This window comes from Drosophila biarmipes, chromosome 3R (genome assembly GCF_025231255.1).
Source record: "Drosophila biarmipes strain raj3 chromosome 3R, RU_DBia_V1.1, whole genome shotgun sequence".
NCBI lineage: Eukaryota > Metazoa > Arthropoda > Insecta > Diptera > Drosophilidae > Drosophila > Drosophila biarmipes.
Window position 1 is genome coordinate 1,016,823 of NC_066616.1, and position 20,759 is coordinate 1,037,581.

At 34.2% G+C, this 20,759-nt stretch overlaps 1 long non-coding RNA gene across 16 annotated transcripts in view; it reads right to left on the bottom strand.

Annotated features, from left to right (window-relative positions):
• Window positions 1–20,363, bottom strand: part of LOC127011568 (uncharacterized) — a 164,532-nt gene extending 144,169 nt beyond the window's left edge. For 8 of the 16 annotated variants that reach the window (XR_007764635.1, XR_007764626.1, XR_007764625.1 and 5 more), the window contains exon 1: window positions 10,008–10,133. This is a non-coding gene — a long non-coding RNA (uncharacterized LOC127011568). Of the gene's footprint in view, window positions 1–9,158; window positions 9,375–10,007; window positions 10,144–14,273; window positions 14,491–15,122; window positions 15,249–19,388; window positions 19,523–20,237 lie in introns of those variants that run through there. The other 8 variants (XR_007764636.1, XR_007764634.1, XR_007764622.1 and 5 more) reach the window with 8 other exon arrangements.
• Window positions 20,364–20,759: the final 396 nt, after the last annotated feature.

The window sequence follows — 20,759 nt, forward strand, 5'->3', positions numbered from 1 at the left end:
CGCATAATATTAAGAATAATAAGAAAGTGCGGAAAAATATATTTTGGTGAATGTAGGTTAAGAGAGTATGAGGAAAAATACCTCTCAAAAGCAGGTCTAGCCGTGAAATGTGGATTATGCATCGAGAATCAGAACGCGAGTAATCAGCATTAAGTAAGGGAGAAATAGCATTAAAACTCAGCAAGCTGCAAGATCGCTACGCCTGACGTTCGAGAATGCATGTCCCCGCATTAAGTCTCAGGTAGCTGATAACGTCAGGGGAAAAACCCGGCAGAGTTGAATGGAGACTCGGTCGACTGTTGCAAGGTCTGCCTTATCTACTTCGGTTTAGTTGAGTATGAATTGAACAGACGGCGTATCCTGTCGATCCTGACGTGGTATTCATGGTCGGTGGCGTCCAACGGTTGTCTGGAAAGCACAGTCATTGACTACTTTAAGTCCGGTATCGGAGGCGATAAGTCTCAACAGTTAAATCGGGAAGATTTTATTTATCATTGAAGACTCATAGCGAGCGATGCACGCGGAGGCTATGCATCACCAGGATATCCATTGCATTCCGGTCGAAGAAGCGTAGCTGGTCATACCTTATTTAGTTCCACTTAACGAGCTAATAAAGGAGGCAGCAGAAGAAGAGGCTAGGATCTCCAGCAAGGGCCAACTATGCAGGGGCGAGGCGCGACAGTCTCTCTCGCTAACCGCAAGAATCTCCAGAATTCAATTTTTTATCAACTAGCTAGCATTCATTGTTTTTGAGATACCAGGGTTGATTGGGATGATAAAGAAAAGGATGAGACTGCTTGTGGGCGTTGGTACGAGCGTAGCAACATTTTTTTTAGGTTCATTGATATTAGAGCAACACATGAAACAATTTTAATGAACAAGATATTGGTTATTATTTTCAACCCTCCAACATTAATAGGAACTTTTCGACTGATTTTTGTACACTCGGAACTTCATTAAATAGAGTATATCGCAATGGACAACTTTTCGCGACTTTGGTTTCTTTCGTATCATCTGTTTCTTGTGTGTTGTGGGGTCTGCCAACATGATCCGAGCCCTCTTCCATACATTCAATAGGCTTATTTCCACAATTTCATATTGTCAGAGCTTGTTGTAATATTCGGCTCTTCTACTTAAGCAGCTTCGTACCGCAAGTTTCTTCCCAGCAACGAATTGGGTACGGTTTATTGCGACTAAATCGCCTTCTATGTAGGTGTTTTCTATCTTCCTGTTTTTATCATAGTTGGCTTTTTATTTTTCCTGTTGTTTCAGAACTGCTTAGAGATTATCGCTGGGTTTCCGAAAACAGCAGACCATTCCGTAAGACGTCTTAAGACTTCCTCGACAGACAGCCATGAATATTTGCTGAAAGCTCAACAACGGCGAAAATAATCTTGTACTTTTTGCAGGTTGTTCAAAAGTTCTAGACTAGATTTGAAGAATTCATGCCTTTGCTGAGCCTTTTCGATGCAAGCAGAAATCTCCGAGGTGATATTAAAGATGTCCTGAGAATAGCAGCTGAGGCTGTCAACATGCTTTATTGCTTTGAGGAAAACGACATTTTTCATATTTTTAATCTTTAAGTCGTATTTAACGGCTCCGTGTAGCACACACTGTTAACGAATCGATTGAACCCGGCCGGAGAGTTGCAGAAACCGAATGGCGCTCGGCAAAATTCAAACAGCCTCTCTCTGGTGATGATTGCGGGGAAACAACAGAAAAAAATTCTCTTAATACAATGATGTTTAGTTGGCGAAAGTCCACGCAAGTTCTGTATGTTCCATTCCTGTTCTTCACCAACACAACTCTGCTTGCATAGTTAGTGGTTTCGAATAAATCCCTTCAATAGACACCATCGATTTGCTTCCTGATTGCATCGCACTCCAGAGAGAATAACGACTTGGCTGGTGTCGGATGGACTTATCGATATCAGGTTTAGCGTCGACTATATTGTAAATACTCAGCTGTTTTTTTTGGCGCTAAATGAATTTCTAAAAACTAAATCCCCCTCGTTAGGAAAAACGCTGAATTTTCCATCGGGTACAACCAGGGAAAGCTACTTAGCTACGTGTCCCCATAAAAACGCCCAAAGGTTATATTGAATTGAAATTTTCCAAACGTTTGAAAATGGATTGGCAGACAATTGCAACATCCGAGCCAATTTCAACAAGACCGGCTACATTTATTCCAGTGAGAAATATTTTCTTACAGCGTTTGGTATCCTTAATAAGGCTTACTTTCTTGAGGCCTGCTGTTCAATTAGTGAATATATGCGTTACATCTTCGCATTTAAGACACTTTGCCTGCGTCTCGCAATCTTTTATGTGTTCAGTTGGTCTGGAAACATCTGCAAAACTTTGAAATATATTCATGGAAGTATTCATAGATCATCTTCTTTCTCTCTGCCAACTTTGAATGTATGTTTGCACTTCTTAGAATGCGTTTAAATTCAGCAGTGCTAGCTTTGAAGTTGAGAGTAATTGCTAATTCCTGAACGTATGTTTGTTTTTCGCTTAACTCATAGGCATACGAATTTTATTCAACTTCTGAGAGCCACTGCCGAACTGGATTTATTTCACCTTAAAAGTTTGGCACAATCTGAGAAAAATGTCCTGCAGTAATCTTCGGTTCATTTTTCGATCTACGATTTATTTCATCCGCTTTAATTTTAAGAGACGGCATCTCAATTATTTGTTTCACGCTTTGGTTTTTTATCTCTGACATTTTCGGCTTACTCGGAACTCGGATTGCGTTCAAAGACAAACCAGCAGTAGCCTCACACACACACACACAAGGAGAGCAACGAAATATTCACCACGATAAGTGCAGCGCCGCACAGGAGCAAGCAAACAACAACCCACGAAAATTGGCACGCGCCAAGGGAAGAACGAGAGAAAAGGAGTACCGAAACTTCGACAAGTGGAAAAAACCCAGAGCAGCCGAAAACTTGAACAAAACGCGGCGGCAAAGCTTGACTCTGTCTCTTTTGGAAAACGCGGTGCACCGGACCAGAAGTGCGAGGAGTCACTCTTAGACACGCGGTGCACGGGATCACGAGAAGCGGGACTCTTGCGAAGGCGGCGCACGGGATCAGAAGTGCGAGCAGAGCAAGTTCATGTGGACAACAGGAGTCGTTTTCCTTCGGAGTGCGAAAAGTGGTGCAGTCGAGTGACTGGTGCCAAGTGACCCAGGAAGGAGTTTACCTAGACGACCTCGAGGAGAGTGTGCCGGCCCAGGACCAGCGGCGGAGCACCCGGAGTCACGCGTGTGTGTGTGCGTGAGTGCGAGACGGGTGAGTGAGTGGAGTGAACCGCATTTTGGCCAGCGAGAACCACGTGCAATGAGAATTTTCTCGAAGGCCTCGATACGGCTTCGCCCAGAGTAGGCTAGAATTAATTTACAGAACCTTGACCTAACCTAACCCGTTAATCCGCGAGCACTGAGAGAAAAGAAAATATGAACCCATAATTAAATAAAGAATATTTTCTTACATATCTGAACACAAAATTTGCCGCTGCCATGTTGTTCTTTTTCCCTTTGACTTCTTTGGTTTCTGAGTTGATTTCCGAGCCCGACTACACCGAGAGAAAGGGGTGGACTTAACTTTAGGAAACCTGTTGCTCATTAATTTAATAAAAAAATATTTCTCAGATATTAAAAATACTACGCACTGCCACGCCCTCTTTCCAAAGGAACTTCGGGAAATATTTTTTAAATGGAAAAATTTATTCTTCTTCTTCCATCACTGCCGGCTGCATTTAGCCAACTCGCGCCCGGCTACACTGGGAAAACAAAATAAAGTAAACACTCGGGCTACAAATAAATCAATAAAAATACTCCAATAAATGTATTTCTCGCCTGATTTTAATGCAACTCGTAGGGAAAAATCAAGCTGGCCACGCATAAATATGAATATTTCCAGACAAATGCCTAGATTTTAGGCCATAAATTCTGCCCTAGGGAAAATTTGTCCCCATAATCGATCCCCTCCCTCTCGGCCTTCTCGTAGCAAATGCTATGAGCCAGGCCCAAATGCGCGTTTTCGCTGACTCTTTTCACTCTGCTACAGACACGGAATAAACTATTTCTCTCACTCCGTATACCGGTGGCTGGCACTCTACATCTCACGCCGGCCAACCAATTTTCGTCCTAGACCTTTTTGTCTTATATCTTTACAAATATACAGGAAAGGTTGGCTGTATTGGTTCCACACTAGCTCGTGAAGATTTTAGTCAGTACCCCGAATTTGAAAGCGTAAAGCTCACGTGAAGACCGCTCATAGAAAAGAATTCTAAAAGTAGTAATTACCTATAAAGGTATATATAAGTACATGAAGTTTTATATTATCCCCTCTTATAGTCAATGGAATATTTTAGGCATCGACTTTTGGAGAATTTTTTATTTAGCAACTGGAGCTATAAGCTCCCTCAATGTAGAACAAATATCGGCACAGTCGGGAAATGTTCCTTTAACCGAAATGGAAATTTAACAACTTGATACCGTTAAGAATTTATTTCCGGATTTTCAAAAACAAGGACTTGGTCATATACCCCTCATTCAGCATGAAATAGATATTGGTAAAGCTAAAGCAGTAAAACAGCGATATTATCCTGTAAGACAGCGATGGAGAAGCTTATGTTTGATGAAGTAGACCGTATGCTGAGATTGGGTGTTATAGAGTCTGCAGAAAGTGAATGGTGTTCCCCGATGAGATTAGTAGTGAAGCCCAACAAAGTTTGCCTCTGTGTCGACGATCGGAGGTCACTAAAATGATTGCTTATCCTCTACAAAGTATAGAAGGAATTTTTGCTCGTTTACCAAAACCGAATATAATATCCGAATTGGACTTAAAGGACGCTTACTTGCAAATTGGTTTAACACCAAAAGCAAAACCTTTACCTGCCTTTCTTGTTTTCGCCCGACCATTGTACCAATTCACAGTAATGCCATTTGGTTTGTGCAACGCAATGTGCAGGCTAATGAATTCTCTTATTCTTCCAGATTTTCGAAATTGCGTTTTCGGGTACTCGGACGACATGTGTATAGTCTCAGAGAACTTTTCTTCGCATCTGGCAATTCTGGGATATGTTATAGCTAGCAGTGGCACATCAACCGATCCCTCAAAAATATCGTGCATTTTAAACTGGCCAGTCCTAGAAACATTAAGCAAGTAAGAGACTTCTTAATCGTCTGTGGATGTTCTCGGAGGTTTATTTATAACTTTGCCGAAATAAGCTACCCTATAATCGAAACGTTGAAATATAAAATGTTTTTAAAGTGGATTGAGGAAGCTCTACAGTTCATGGAATCGTTAAAAAACTATTGACTTCCGCACCAGTCTGCAGAATCCCAAATTTGCTCAGAAATTTTTCTTACACTGCGACGCTAGTGATTACGGTGTTGGAGCAGTTCTGGTTCAGTTATCGGAGTTCCAAAGCTTGTTTTTCTAAGATACTGAATAGAAGTCAACAAAATTATAACGTAACTGAGAGAGAGTGTTTGGCGGTTATAATGGCAGTAGATAAATTTCGAAGAAGAAATTTATGCTATACTGGTATGTAGTCCCGAAATCGACTTAGATGAGAAGGAATTCCTACCACACATTTTACAAAAACAAAAAGGGTCGCGATCTCCAAAAAGTATCTTCTGAGAAACTTTTGGACGATAGCTAGATGATACAAAAACCAAATTAAAATGTCCAACTCAACAAAGAGTGCGAATTTACGTGAAGCTGTACGATTACTTCAAGATATTTTCACATTACCTGGCTCGATTGCAGTGAAATAGGCATTCAAAGATTCCCCACCAAATTATAAAAGGATTATAAGAGGTAAGTCCTCCAAATTTTTTTTATTTTAAATATTAAAGAAATTTTGCTTCTGTTCCTTTTAGAAATGGGTTTTATTAAATTTCTCATGTGAACGGAGCTGGACATAAATAAAATTAATAAGCAGCTTTTCCGATATGCCAAGGACCATGTCGACAAGCGCTCAAAGACCTAATGGAAAAAATAAAATCAAAATATTGCCTAACATGTAAAAACAAGTTTTTTATTTAAGATTTCTAATGGGAAAAGGCCCTTCTGGTATCTTCTAAAAGCGTCTGTTAAGTTACTTCTAAGACACTTACAGAAGTGATCGCGATCGGCGATATCGCATTAGGATCGCGGATGTCACTCCTGTCGGGAACAAATGTGCCTTTTCGACGGCACTTCTCGAAGTCACTTCGGCGACACTTTCAGAAGTATCGCCGAAGTCACTACTGGAAGTGTCGTCGAAGTGACTTATTATATATTTTCAGTTATAAAAAATAATCCAAAATTTTATTGAATTGAATTCGAAATTCTTAAAAATATAAAAATTTATATTCCCAATATTATAAGATAATATGTCAAAAAGCCTCAAAGCTATAATTTGTTTCACATTATTTCTCACCAATTATCCGATCGTTCCTATGACAGCTATATGATATAATCGTCCGATATTTATAATATTTCATTCGAAATTCAGAACTAATTAAAAAATGTTATTTTCAAGCTTAAAGGGTAATATGTTAAAAAACACAAAAGATATAATTTTTGTTTCATGCTTTCCTACTAATTTTCCGATTGTTCCTATGGCAGCTATATGATATAGTCCTCCGATTTTGATAAAATTTTATTCGAAATTCCAAATCAATTAAAAAATGTTATTTCCAAGCGTAGGAGGCTATAAATTAAAAAACACCGAAGATATAATTTTCAATATTATTTTAACACTAATTTTCCGATTGTTCCTATGGGAGCTATATAATATAGTCCTCCGATTTTGATAAAATTTAATTCGAAATTTAAAAAGTATATGTTAAAAAGGTATATGTTAAAAAACACGACCATTCCTATGACAGCTATATGATATAGTCGTCCGATTTGTATAAATTTTAATTCAGAACTAATTAAAAAATGTAATTTCCATGCGTAGTAGGTTATAAATTAAAAAACACCAAGTATATAATCTTTTTTAATTTTTTTTTTTATAAGACATAGTTGTCCGATCCGGCTGGTTCCGACTTATATACTGCAATAGAAAGAAGGCTTTTGGAAAGTTACATCCCGATAGCTTTAAAACTGAGAGACTAGTTTACGTAGAAACGGACGGACATGGCCCTCTGAGAGGGTATAAAAAACATTTATAAGCTTTTCATCGACTAAAACTTTTTAAAAATAAATTATTAGCAGCCCAAAAAATGTGGCAAAAAATTGCAAACCTCTTAGATAAGTACTATATTACGGCTAAAGCAAGTGGGATCCCATTTTAAATTAGATTTTGATAACAAGGAAGGAAAGTGTCTTCAGCCAGCTGACTTTACCCTTGCAGGGTGGAAGCATTGTAGGTCAAGAGCTTTCAGATTTATAAAAACTAACAACTTACTTCATAAATAGTAAAATTCCGTTTCATTTCAATTTACTACCGTATATATTTGCCGAAAACGAAACTTAACGGCATTTAAATTATTTTGACATTAACTATCCGTTCCATCTTATTGCAGCTGTAGGAATAGTCTCCTTTTTTTTTTAATTTGTATTCAAAGTTCTGAAAGAATACAAAAATAATGTTCCCAAGAGTAGATGTTCTAATCTAAAAAAAAAACCACCAACAATTTTTTTTAATTTCTTAAAACAGTTTTTTTTATTATTCTTATGTGAGCTGTAAGTTAGAGTTGTCCGATCCGGCTCGGTTATGTGTAACATAAGAACGATTATTGGGAAGGTTTCATCCTGACAGCTTCAAAACCGAGAGACTAGTTTGCATACATATTTTGTCATGGCGACGACTCAGTTTCTTTTTAAATTTTTATTTATTTTATGAATTGTACATAGTTTATTTAGTTACAATGTATTAAATTATATATAAAAATTTATCATATTTAACATTGATTTAGGTTTTTTATTTAATTAAAACTAAAAACAACGAAATTTTATGGGTGGCGAAAGTATTTTGAAATTTTTTTTGCTTTTTATATAACTATATTATATTAGGAATTTATTTTAAGCTGGAAATTAATAAAATATATACCTCCTTTGGTATCTGTTAACTTTTGGAGGCGATTTGGAACGGAATCGACCAAGGTATATATTTTTCCAGCTCATTGTGACCTCAGTAATGGTTTCTGCTTTGGATCTGATCAGATCAGTGCTTCTAATTCGCTTTATTAGCGACCAGACATTTTCAATAATGTTTAAAGAAGGACTTTGAGGTGGCCAATCGAGGGTTTCCAGCCCAACATCTCATAAGAACCTAGTAATCATTTTGGCCTTATGGCAAGGAGAGTTGTCCTGTTGGAAAATAAATTCCTTTTCTATTAATCTGTCGCCGGAGGGAAACTCATAATTGTTTAAGGTATCCAAAACCAGAACCAAGTTGTGGGAGACCACAACTGAAACTGATCCGCAGAACATAACGCTTCCACTCCCATGGCTTACTCTTTGACACACAGGACCAATTTTTTACGATAATTCTTGTTAATTCGTACAATAACTTTCTTTTGAGATGCATGGAATTCAAAACTACTCTCATCCGTCCACAGGACATTACGCCAAAATGGTGTGGGCTTGGTAATGTACCTTTTTGCAAACTTCAAATGCTTTAGTTTATTTTTTGGGGTGATAAAGGGTATTGGCCTTGCAATATATGTTTTTATATTTGCTTTAATTAAACGCCTGCGTATTGTTCTTTGGTGTTTTTAGAGGGTCCTTTTTAAAAGCACGAACAATAAGACGATCTGCCTCCGCTCCTGTCTTTCGATTTCTCCCTTTCCGACGAACATTGATCACATCATTACATTTTTTATATTTATTGATTTGTCTGACTAGACAAATTATATTTCTTAGCGATGTCTTATACGGAAACACCCAAGTTATATTTGGTCACAATTTCTAATCTTATTTTGGTGCTTAGCTCAAATGTTTTAACCAATTTAAATATTAAAAAATCGACTTAATTCAATATGTTGAAACTTGTATTAACAAATAAATCACGCGATGACAAAATATATATATGCGCTGCAAAAATCGTTGCTTGCTGGCATTCTTATCAGCAGAACGAGAAAACAAAAGACGACTGACGAAATATTTAGCATATTTACATATTTTAGCATCATCTTTGGTTCATACAACGCACCGGTATTTAGTTTAAGAGTCTAAGTTAAGTTAAGTTTTTATTATGAAATGGTTTTTATTATGAAATGGTATAACAAAAACTTCGGATATCAAACAAAAACACTTCTTAACGAAAGGTTCTGATATCGACCTTTGTGCCGAGTATGCTTGTTATTTCGACTAAGTAAATACACTTTTATAAATGTTCTCATTCGGCACGCTTTCCTTAAATGCGAGAACTTGAAATATTTGGCAGAATGAGAATATTTTAGAAAGTGTATTTACTTAGTCGAAATAACAAGCATTACTCGAACAAAAGTCGATATCAAAACTTTTTCACTTGCTTTTACCTAGTTAAAGGAGTTAGACCGAAACTTGCCAAACAAGTGTTTTTTACAATACAAGAAACAAGAAAGAAAGTTACCTTCGGCAAGCCGAAGTTTGTACACCCTTGCAGTTATAAGAAATAATCAATAATCAACAGAATTAGAAAAATAAATTTGTTTGCAAAATAGAATGAGACACGAATAAATTCGTATGTTTTATTTTTTAGTACAAGAAATGTAATTTAAAATCCCATAAGTCTATTAAAAATTTAACTTACAAATAATAGTTATTTTCAGGCCGTAACAAAAGCTTACTAAGTAAGGTCACGACAAAATTTGAGTAGGCTTTAAGCTTCTTTTTTTCATAGTTTAGTATTTATTGTTTTTTACTTTCAAAAAATAATATTATATAAATAATAGTAAAATAATATTTCTTCCGGCACTGTGTTTCTCAAGAAGCTTGTATTTTTACTAGTTTTATTTGTTAGCATAAATTACCTTGATGTTAGTTCCACTTTTATAAATAAATGGTGTAAGAGACTTACCTGTAATTGCTGTTTTGTTTTAATAATTAAAAAACACTTGTTCGGCAAGTTTCAGTCTAACTCCTTTATTTAGGTAAACGCAAGTGAAAAAGACGAAAAAAATTGCGTGCCTTCCAGAAAAACAACAGCAACGGTTCTGTTCTGTCCCGTTTGTCTATGCATGTTCCGCTGCACATGAAAGCAGGGTATTTATGGACATGATCGCTATGCCAATCGTTATATAAAAATATAATTTTGAAAACGATAAACTTATAAACAAAAATAAAAAAAACAAATATTTTAAATTCCCACAAAAATTATTTATATTATTTGTGTTTACATTTACCAAAAAAATTCTATCGCCTATCGTCCAGAAGATACTTCTAAGTCACTTCTGGAAGATAGAACGACGAGAGCACACATTTCGATCGCAAAGAAAAACTTCTTAGTCACTTCTGGACGATAGATAAACGATAGCACACAAATTACAAAAACCCTTCCCTGCAAGCAAAAGGGCGATAATTCTATTGCCTATCGTCCAGAAGTCACTTCTAAGTCACTTCTGGAAGATAGAAAGTCGATAGTACACATTTTACAAAAACAAAATATACATATATCGCGTAGAACTAACTTTTAAGTCACTTCTGAGCGATAGAAAGGCGATAGCAAAAATTTCGATCGCAAAGAAGTAACTTCTGAGACTCTTCTGGACGATAGTTAAAAGATAGCACACATTTTACAAAAACAAAAAGGATTGCAATCTCGAAGAAGTAACTTTTGAGACACTTCTGGACGATAGTTAGATGATACAAAAACCAAATTAAAATGTCCAACTCAACAAAGAGTGCGAATTTACGTGAAGCTGTACGATTACTTCAAGATATTTTCACATTACCTGGCTCGATTGCAGTGAAATAGGCATTCAAAGATTCCCCACCAAATTATAAAAGGATTATAAGAGGTAAGTCCTCCAAATTTTTTTTATTTTAAATATTAAAGAAATTTTGCTTCTGTTCATTTTAGAAATGGGTTTTATTAAATTTCTCATGTGAACGGAGCTGGACATAAATAAAATTAATAAGCAGCTTTTCCGATATGCCAAGGACCGTGTCGACAAGCGCTCAAAGACCTAATGGAAAAAATAAAATCAAAATATTGCCTAACATGTAAAAACAAGTTTTTTATTTAAGATTTCTAATGGGAAAAGGCCCTTCTGGTATCTTCTAAAAGCGTCTGTTAAGTTACTTCTAAGACACTTACAGAAGTGACATCGGCGATATCGCATTAGGATCGCGGATGTCACTCCTGTCGGGAACAAATGTGCCTTTTCGACGGCACTTCTCGAAGTCACTTCGGCGACACTTTCAGAAGTATCGCCGAAGTCACTACTGGAAGTGTCGTCGAAGTGACTTATTATATATTTTCAGTTATAAAAAATAATCCAAAATTTTATTGAATTGAATTCGAAATTCTTAAAAATATAAAAATTTATATTCCCAATATTATAAGATAATATGTCAAAAAGCCTCAAAGCTATAATTTGTTTCACATTATTTCTCACCAATTATCCGATCGTTCCTATGACAGCTATATGATATAATCGTCCGATATTTATAATATTTCATTCGAAATTCAGAACTAATTAAAAAATGTTATTTTCAAGCTTAAAGGGTAATATGTTAAAAAACACAAAAGATATAATTTTTGTTTCATGCTTTCCTACTAATTTTCCGATTGTTCCTATGGCAGCTATATGATATAGTCCTCCGATTTTGATAAAATTTTATTCGAAATTCCAAATCAATTAAAAAATGTTATTTCCAAGCGTAGGAGGCTATAAATTAAAAAACACCGAAGATATAATTTTCAATATTATTTTAACACTAATTTTCCGATTGTTCCTATGGGAGCTATATAATATAGTCCTCCGATTTTGATAAAATTTAATTCGAAATTTAAAAAGTATATGTTAAAAAGGTATATGTTAAAAAACACGACCATTCCTATGACAGCTATATGATATAGTCGTCCGATTTGTATAAATTTTAATTCAGAACTAATTAAAAAATGTAATTTTCATGCGTAGTAGGTTATAAATTAAAAAACACCAAGTATATAATCTTTTTTAATTTTTTTTTTTATAAGACATAGTTGTCCGATCCGGCTGGTTCCGACTTATATACTGCAATAGAAAGAAGGCTTTTGGAAAGTTACATCCCGATAGCTTTAAAACTGAGAGACTAGTTTACGTAGAAACGGACGGACATGGCCCTCTGAGAGGGTATAAAAAAACATTTATAAGCTTTTCATCGACTAAAACTTTTTAAAAATAAATTATTAGCAGCCCAAAAAATGTGGCAAAAAATTGCAAACCTCTTAGATAAGTACTATATTACGGCTAAAGCAAGTGGGATCCCATTTTAAATTAGATTTTGATAACAAGGAAGGAAAGTGTCTTCAGCCAGCTGACTTTACCCTTGCAGGGTGGAAGCATTGTAGGTCAAGAGCTTTCAGATTTATAAAAACTAACAACTTACTACATAAATAGTAAAATTCCGTTTCATTTCAATTTACTACCGTATATATTTGCCGAAAACGAAACTTAACGGCATTTAAATTATTTTGACATTAACTATCCGTTCCATCTTATTGCAGCTGTAGGAATAGTCTCCTTTTTTTTTAATTTGTATTCAAAGTTCTGAAAGAATACAAAAATAATGTTCCCAAGAGTAGATGTTCTAATCTAAAAAAAAAACCACCAACAATTTTTTTTAATTTCTTAAAACAGTTTTTTTTATTATTCTTATGTGAGCTGTAAGTTAGAGTTGTCCGATCCGGCTCGGTAATGTGTAACATAAGAACGATTATTGGGAAGGTTTCATCCTGACAGCTTCAAAACCGAGAGACTAGTTTGCATACATATTTTGTCATGGCGACGACTCAGTTTCTTTTTAAATTTTTATTTATTTTATGAATTGTACATAGTTTATTTAGTTACAATGTATTAAATTATATATATAAAAATTTATCATATTTAACATTGATTTAGGTTTTTTATTTAATTAAAACTAAAAACAACGAAATTTTATGGGTGGCGAAAGTATTTTGAAATTTTTTTTGCTTTTTATATAACTATATTATATTAGGAATTTATTTTAAGCTGGAAATTAATAAAATATATACCTCCTTTGGTATCTGTTAACTTTTGGAGGCGATTTGGAACGGAATCGACCAAGGTATATATTTTTCCAGCTCATTGTGACCTCAGTAATGGTTTCTGCTTTGGATCTGATCAGATCAGTGCTTCTAATTCGCTTTATTAGCGACCAGACATTTTCAATAATGTTTAAAGAAGGACTTTGAGGTGGCCAATCGAGGGTTTCCAGCCCAACATCTCATAAGAACCTAGTAATCATTTTGGCCTTATGGCAAGGAGAGTTGTCCTGTTGGAAAATAAATTCCTTTTCTATTAATCTGTCGCCGGAGGGAAACTCATAATTGTTTAAGGTATCCAAAACCAGAACCAAGTTGTGGGAGACCACAACTGAAACTGATCCGCAGAACATAACGCTTCCACTCCCATGGCTTACTCTTTGACACACAGGACCAATTTTTTACGATAATTCTTGTTAATTCGTACAATAACTTTCTTTTGAGATGCATGGAATTCAAAACTACTCTCATCCGTCCACAGGACATTACGCCAAAATGGTGTGGGCTTGGTAATGTACCTTTTTGCAAACTTCAAATGCTTTAGTTTATTTTTTGGGGTGATAAAGGGTATTGGCCTTGCAATATATGTTTTTATATTTGCTTTAATTAAACGCCTGCGTATTGTTCTTTGGTGTTTTTAGAGGGTCCTTTTTAAAAGCACGAACAATAAGACGATCTGCCTCCGCTCCTGTCTTTCGATTTCTCCCTTTCCGACGAACATTGATCACATCATTACATTTTTTATATTTATTGATTTGTCTGACTAGACAAATTATATTTCTTAGCGATGTCTTATACGGAAACACCCAAGTTATATTTGGTCACAATTTCTAATCTTATTTTGGTGCTTAGCTCAAATGTTTTAACCAATTTAAATATTAAAAAATCGACTTAATTCAATATGTTGAAACTTGTATTAACAAATAAATCACGCGATGACAAAATATATATATGCGCTGCAAAAATCGTTGCTTGCTGGCATTCTTATCAGCAGAACGAGAAAACAAAAGACGACTGACGAAATATTTAGCATATTTACATATTTTAGCATCATCTTTGGTTCATACAACGCACCGGTATTTAGTTTAAGAGTCTAAGTTAAGTTAAGTTTTTATTATGAAATGGTTTTTATTATGAAATGGTATAACAAAAACTTCGGATATCAAACAAAAACACTTCTTAACGAAAGGTTCTGATATCGACCTTTGTGCCGAGTATGCTTGTTATTTCGACTAAGTAAATACACTTTTATAAATGTTCTCATTCGGCACGCTTTCCTTAAATGCGAGAACTTGAAATATTTGGCAGAATGAGAATATTTTAGAAAGTGTATTTACTTAGTCGAAATAACAAGCATTACTCGAACAAAAGTCGATATCAAAACTTTTTCACTTGCTTTTACCTAGTTAAAGGAGTTAGACCGAAACTTGCCAAACAAGTGTTTTTTACAATACAAGAAACAAGAAAGAAAGTTACCTTCGGCAAGCCGAAGTTTGTACACCCTTGCAGTTATAAGAAATAATCAATAATCAACAGAATTAGAAAAATAAATTTGTTTGCAAAATAGAATGAGACACGAATAAATTCGTATGTTTTATTTTTTAGTACAAGAAATGTAATTTAAAATCCCATAAGTCTATTAAAAATTTAACTTACAAATAATAGTTATTTTCAGGCCGTAACAAAAGCTTACTAAGTAAGGTCACGACAAAATTTGAGTAGGCTTTAAGCTTCTTTTTTTCATAGTTTAGTATTTATTGTTTTTTACTTTCAAAAAATAATATTATATAAATAATAGTAAAATAATATTTCTTCCGGCACTGTGTTTCTCAAGAAGCTTGTATTTTTACTAGTTTTATTTGTTAGCATAAATTACCTTGATGTTAGTTCCACTTTTATAAATAAATGGTGTAAGAGACTTACCTGTAATTGCTGTTTTGTTTTAATAATTAAAAAACACTTGTTCGGCAAGTTTCAGTCTAACTCCTTTATTTAGGTAAACGCAAGTGAAAAAGACGAAAAAAATTGCGTGCCTTCCAGAAAAACAACAGCAACGGTTCTGTTCTGTCCCGTTTGTCTATGCATGTTCCGCTGCACATGAAAGCAGGGTATTTATGGACATGATCGCTATGCCAATCGTTATATAAAAATATAATTTTGAAAACGATAAACTTATAAACAAAAATAAAAAAAACAAATATTTTAAATTCCCACAAAAATTATTTATATTATTTGTGTTTACATTTACCAAAAAAATTCTATCGCCTATCGTCCAGAAGATACTTCTAAGTCACTTCTGGAAGATAGAACGACGAGAGCACACATTTCGATCGCAAAGAAAAACTTCTTAGTCACTTCTGGACGATAGATAAACGATAGCACACAAATTACAAAAACCCTTCCCTGCAAGCAAAAGGGCGATAATTCTATTGCCTATCGTCCAGAAGTCACTTCTAAGCCACTTCTGGAAGATAGAAAGTCGATAGTACACATTTTACAAAAACAAAATATACATATATCGCGTAGAACTAACTTTTAAGTCACTTCTGAGCGATAGAAAGGCGATAGCAAAAATTTCGATCGCAAAGAAGTAACTTCTGAGACTCTTCTGGACGATAGTTAAAAGATAGCACACATTTTACAAAAACAAAAAGGATTGCAATCTCGAAGAAGTAACTTTTGAGACACTTCTGGACGATAGTTAGATGATACAAAAACCAAATTAAAATGTCCAACTCAACAAAGAGTGCGAATTTACGTGAAGCTGTACGATTACTTCAAGATATTTTCACATTACCTGGCTCGATTGCAGTGAAATAGGCATTCAAAGATTCCCCACCAAATTATAAAAGGATTATAAGAGGTAAGTCCTCCAAATTTTTTTTATTTTAAATATTAAAGAAATTTTGCTTCTGTTCATTTTAGAAATGGGTTTTATTAAATTTCTCATGTGAACGGAGCTGGACATAAATAAAATTAATAAGCAGCTTTTCCGATATGCCAAGGACCGTGTCGACAAGCGCTCAAAGACCTAATGGAAAAAATAAAATCAAAATATTGCCTAACATGTAAAAACAAGTTTTTTATTTAAGATTTCTAATGGGAAAAGGCCCTTCTGGTATCTTCTAAAAGCGTCTGTTAAGTTACTTCTAAGACACTTACAGAAGTGACATCGGCGATATCGCATTAGGATCGCGGATGTCACTCCTGTCGGGAACAAATGTGCCTTTTCGACGGCACTTCTCGAAGTCACTTCGGCGACACTTTCAGAAGTATCGCCGAAGTCACTACTGGAAGTGTCGTCGAAGTGACTTATTATATATTTTCAGTTATAAAAAATAATCCAAAATTTTATTGAATTGAATTCGAAATTCTTAAAAATATAAAAATTTATATTCCCAATATTATAAGATAATATGTCAAAAAGCCTCAAAGCTATAATTTGTTTCACATTATTTCTCACCAATTATCCGATCGTTCCTATGACAGCTATATGATATAATCGTCCGATATTTATAATATTTCATTCGAAATTCAGAACTAATTAAAAAATGTTATTTTCAAGCTTAAAGGGTAATATGTTAAAAAACACAAAAGATATAATTTTTGTTTCATGCTTTCCTACTAATTTTCCGATTGTTCCTATGGCAGCTATATGATATAGTCCTCCGATTTTGATAAAATTTTATTCGAAATTCCAAATCAATTAAAAAATGTTATTTCCAAGCGTAGGAGGCTATAAATTAAAAAACACCGAAGATATAATTTTCAATATTATTTTAACACTAATTTTCCGATTGTTCCTATGGGAGCTATATAATATAGTCCTCCGATTTTGATAAAATTTAATTCGAAATTTAAAAAGTATATGTTAAAAAGGTATATGTTAAAAAACACGACCATTCCTATGACAGCTATATGATATAGTCGTCCGATTTGTATAAATTTTAATTCAGAACTAATTAAAAAATGTAATTTCCATGCGTAGTAGGTTATAAATTAAAAAACACCAAGTATATAATCTTTTTTAATTTTTTTTTTTATAAGACATAGTTGTCCGATCCGGCTGGTTCCGACTTATATACTGCAATAGAAAGAAGGCTTTTGGAAAGTTACATCCCGATAGCTTTAAAACTGAGAGACTAGTTTACGTAGAAACGGACGGACATGGCCCTCTGAGAGGGTATAAAAAAACATTTATAAGCTTTTCATCGACTAAAACTTTTTAAAAATAAATTATTAGCAGCCCAAAAAATGTGGCAAAAAATTGCAAACCTCTTAGATAAGTACTATATTACGGCTAAAGCAAGTGGGATCCCATTTTAAATTAGATTTTGATAACAAGGAAGGAAAGTGTCTTCAGCCAGCTGACTTTACCCTTGCAGGGTGGAAGCATTGTAGGTCAAGAGCTTTCAGATTTATAAAAACTAACAACTTACTACATAAATAGTAAAATTCCGTTTCATTTCAATTTACTACCGTATATATTTGCCGAAAACGAAACTTAACGGCATTTAAATTATTTTGACATTAACTATCCGTTCCATCTTATTGCAGCTGTAGGAATAGTCTCCTTTTTTTTTAATTTGTATTCAAAGTTCTGAAAGAATACAAAAATAATGTTCCCAAGAGTAGATGTTCTAATCTAAAAAAAAAACCACCAACAATTTTTTTTAATTTCTTAAAACAGTTTTTTTTATTATTCTTATGTGAGCTGTAAGTTAGAGTTGTCCGATCCGGCTCGGTAATGTGTAACATAAGAACGATTATTGGGAAGGTTTCATCCTGACAGCTTCAAAACCGAGAGACTAGTTTGCATACATATTTTGTCATGGCGACGACTCAGTTTCTTTTTAAATTTTTATTTATTTTATGAATTGTACATAGTTTATTTAGTTACAATGTATTAAATTATATATATAAAAATTTATCATATTTAACATTGATTTAGGTTTTTTATTTAATTAAAACTAAAAACAACGAAATTTTATGGGTGGCGAAAGTATTTTGAAATTTTTTTTGCTTTTTATATAACTATATTATATTAGGAATTTATTTTAAGCTGGAAATTAATAAAATATATACCTCCTTTGGTATCTGTTAACTTTTGGAGGCGATTTGGAACGGAATCGACCAAGGTATATATTTTTCCAGCTCATTGTGACCTCAGTAATGGTTTCTGCTTTGGATCTGATCAGATCAGTGCTTCTAATTCGCTTTATTAGCGACCAGACATTTTCAATAATGTTTAAAGAAGGACTTTGAGGTGGCCAATCGAGGGTTTCCAGCCCAACATCTCATAAGAACCTAGTAATCATTTTGGCCTTATGGCAAGGAGAGTTGTCCTGTTGGAAAATAAATTCCTTTTCTATTAATCTGTCGCCGGAGGGAAACTCATAATTGTTTAAGGTATCCAAAACCAGAACCAAGTTGTGGGAGACCACAACTGAAACTGATCCGCAGAACATAACGCTTCCACTCCCATGGCTTACTCTTTGACACACAGGACCAATTTTTTACGATAATTCTTGTTAATTCGTACAATAACTTTCTTTTGAGATGCATGGAATTCAAAACTACTCTCATCCGTCCACAGGACATTACGCCAAAATGGTGTGGGCTTGGTAATGTACCTTTTTGCAAACTTCAAATGCTTTAGTTTATTTTTTGGGGTGATAAAGGGTATTGGCCTTGCAATATATGTTTTTATATTTGCTTTAATTAAACGCCTGCGTATTGTTCTTTGGTGTTTTTAGAGGGTCCTTTTTAAAAGCACGAACAATAAGACGATCTGCCTCCGCTCCTGTCTTTCGATTTCTCCCTTTCCGACGAACATTGATCACATCATTACATTTTTTATATTTATTGATTTGTCTGACTAGACAAATTATATTTCTTAGCGATGTCTTATACGGAAACACCCAAGTTATATTTGGTCACAATTTCTAATCCTATTTTGGTGCTTAGCTCAAATGTTTTAACCAATTTAAATATTAAAAAATCGACTTAATTCAATATGTTGAAACTTGTATTAACAAATAAATCACGCGATGACAAAATATATATATGCGCTGCAAAAATCGTTGCTTGCTGGCATTCTTATCAGCAGAACGAGAAAACAAAAGACGACTGACGAAATATTTAGCATATTTACATATTTTAGCATCATCTTTGGTTCATACAACGCACCGGTATTTAGTTTAAGAGTCTAAGTTAAGTTAAGTTTTTATTATGAAATGGTTTTTATTATGAAATGGTATAACAAAAACTTCGGATATCAAACAAAAACACCTCTTAACGAAAGGTTCTGATATCGACCTTTGTGCCGAGTATACTTGTTATTTCGACTAAGTAAATACACTTTTATAAATGTTCTCATTCGGCACGCTTTCCTTAAATGCGAGAACTTGAAATATTTGGCAGAATGAGAATATTTTAGAAAGTGTATTTACTTAGTCGAAATAACAAGCATTACTCGAACAAAAGTCGATATCAAAACTTTTTCACTTGCTTTTACCTAGTTAAAGGAGTTAGACCGAAACTTGCCAAACAAGTGTTTTTTACAATACAAGAAACAAGAAAGAAAGTTACCTTCGGCAAGCCGAAGTTTGTACACCCTTGCAGTTATAAGAAATAATCAATAATCAACAGAATTAGAAAAATAAATTTGTTTGCAAAATAGAATGAGACACGAATAAATTCGTATGTTTTATTTTTTAGTACAAGAAATGTAATTTAAAATCCCATAAGTCTATTAAAAATTTAACTTACAAATAATAGTTATTTTCAGGCCGTAACAAAAGCTTACTAAGTAAGGTCACGACAAAATTTGAGTAGGCTTTAAGCTTCTTTTTTTCATAGTTTAGTATTTATTGTTTTTTACTTTCAAAAAATAATATTATATAAATAATAGTAAAATAATATTTCTTCCGGCACTGTGTTTCTCAAGAAGCTTGTATTTTTACTAGTTTTATTTGTTAGCATAAATTACCTTGATGTTAGTTCCACTTTTATAAATAAATGGTGTAAGAGACTTACCTGTAATTGCTGTTTTGTTTTAATAATTAAAAAACACTTGTTCGGCAAGTTTCAGTCTAACTCCTTTATTTAGGTAAACGCAAGTGAAAAAGACGAAAAAAATTGCGTGCCTTCCAGAAAAACAACAGCAACGGTTCTGTTCTGTCCCGTTTGTCTATGCATGTTCCGCTGCACATGAAAGCAGGGTATTTATGGACATGATCGCTATGCCAATCGTTATATAAAAATATAATTTTGAAAACGATAAACTTATAAACAAAAATAAAAAAAAACAAATATTTTAAATTCCTACAAAAATTATTTATATTATTTGTGTTTACATTTACCAAAAAAAATTCTATCGCCTATCGTCCAGAAGACACTTCTAAGTCACTTCTGGAAGATAGAACGACGAGAGTACACATTTCGATCGCAAAGAAAAAACTTCTTAGTCACTTCTGGACGATATATAAACGATAGCACACAAATTACAAAAACCCTTCCCTGCAAGCAAAAGGGCGATAATTCTATTGCCTATCGTCC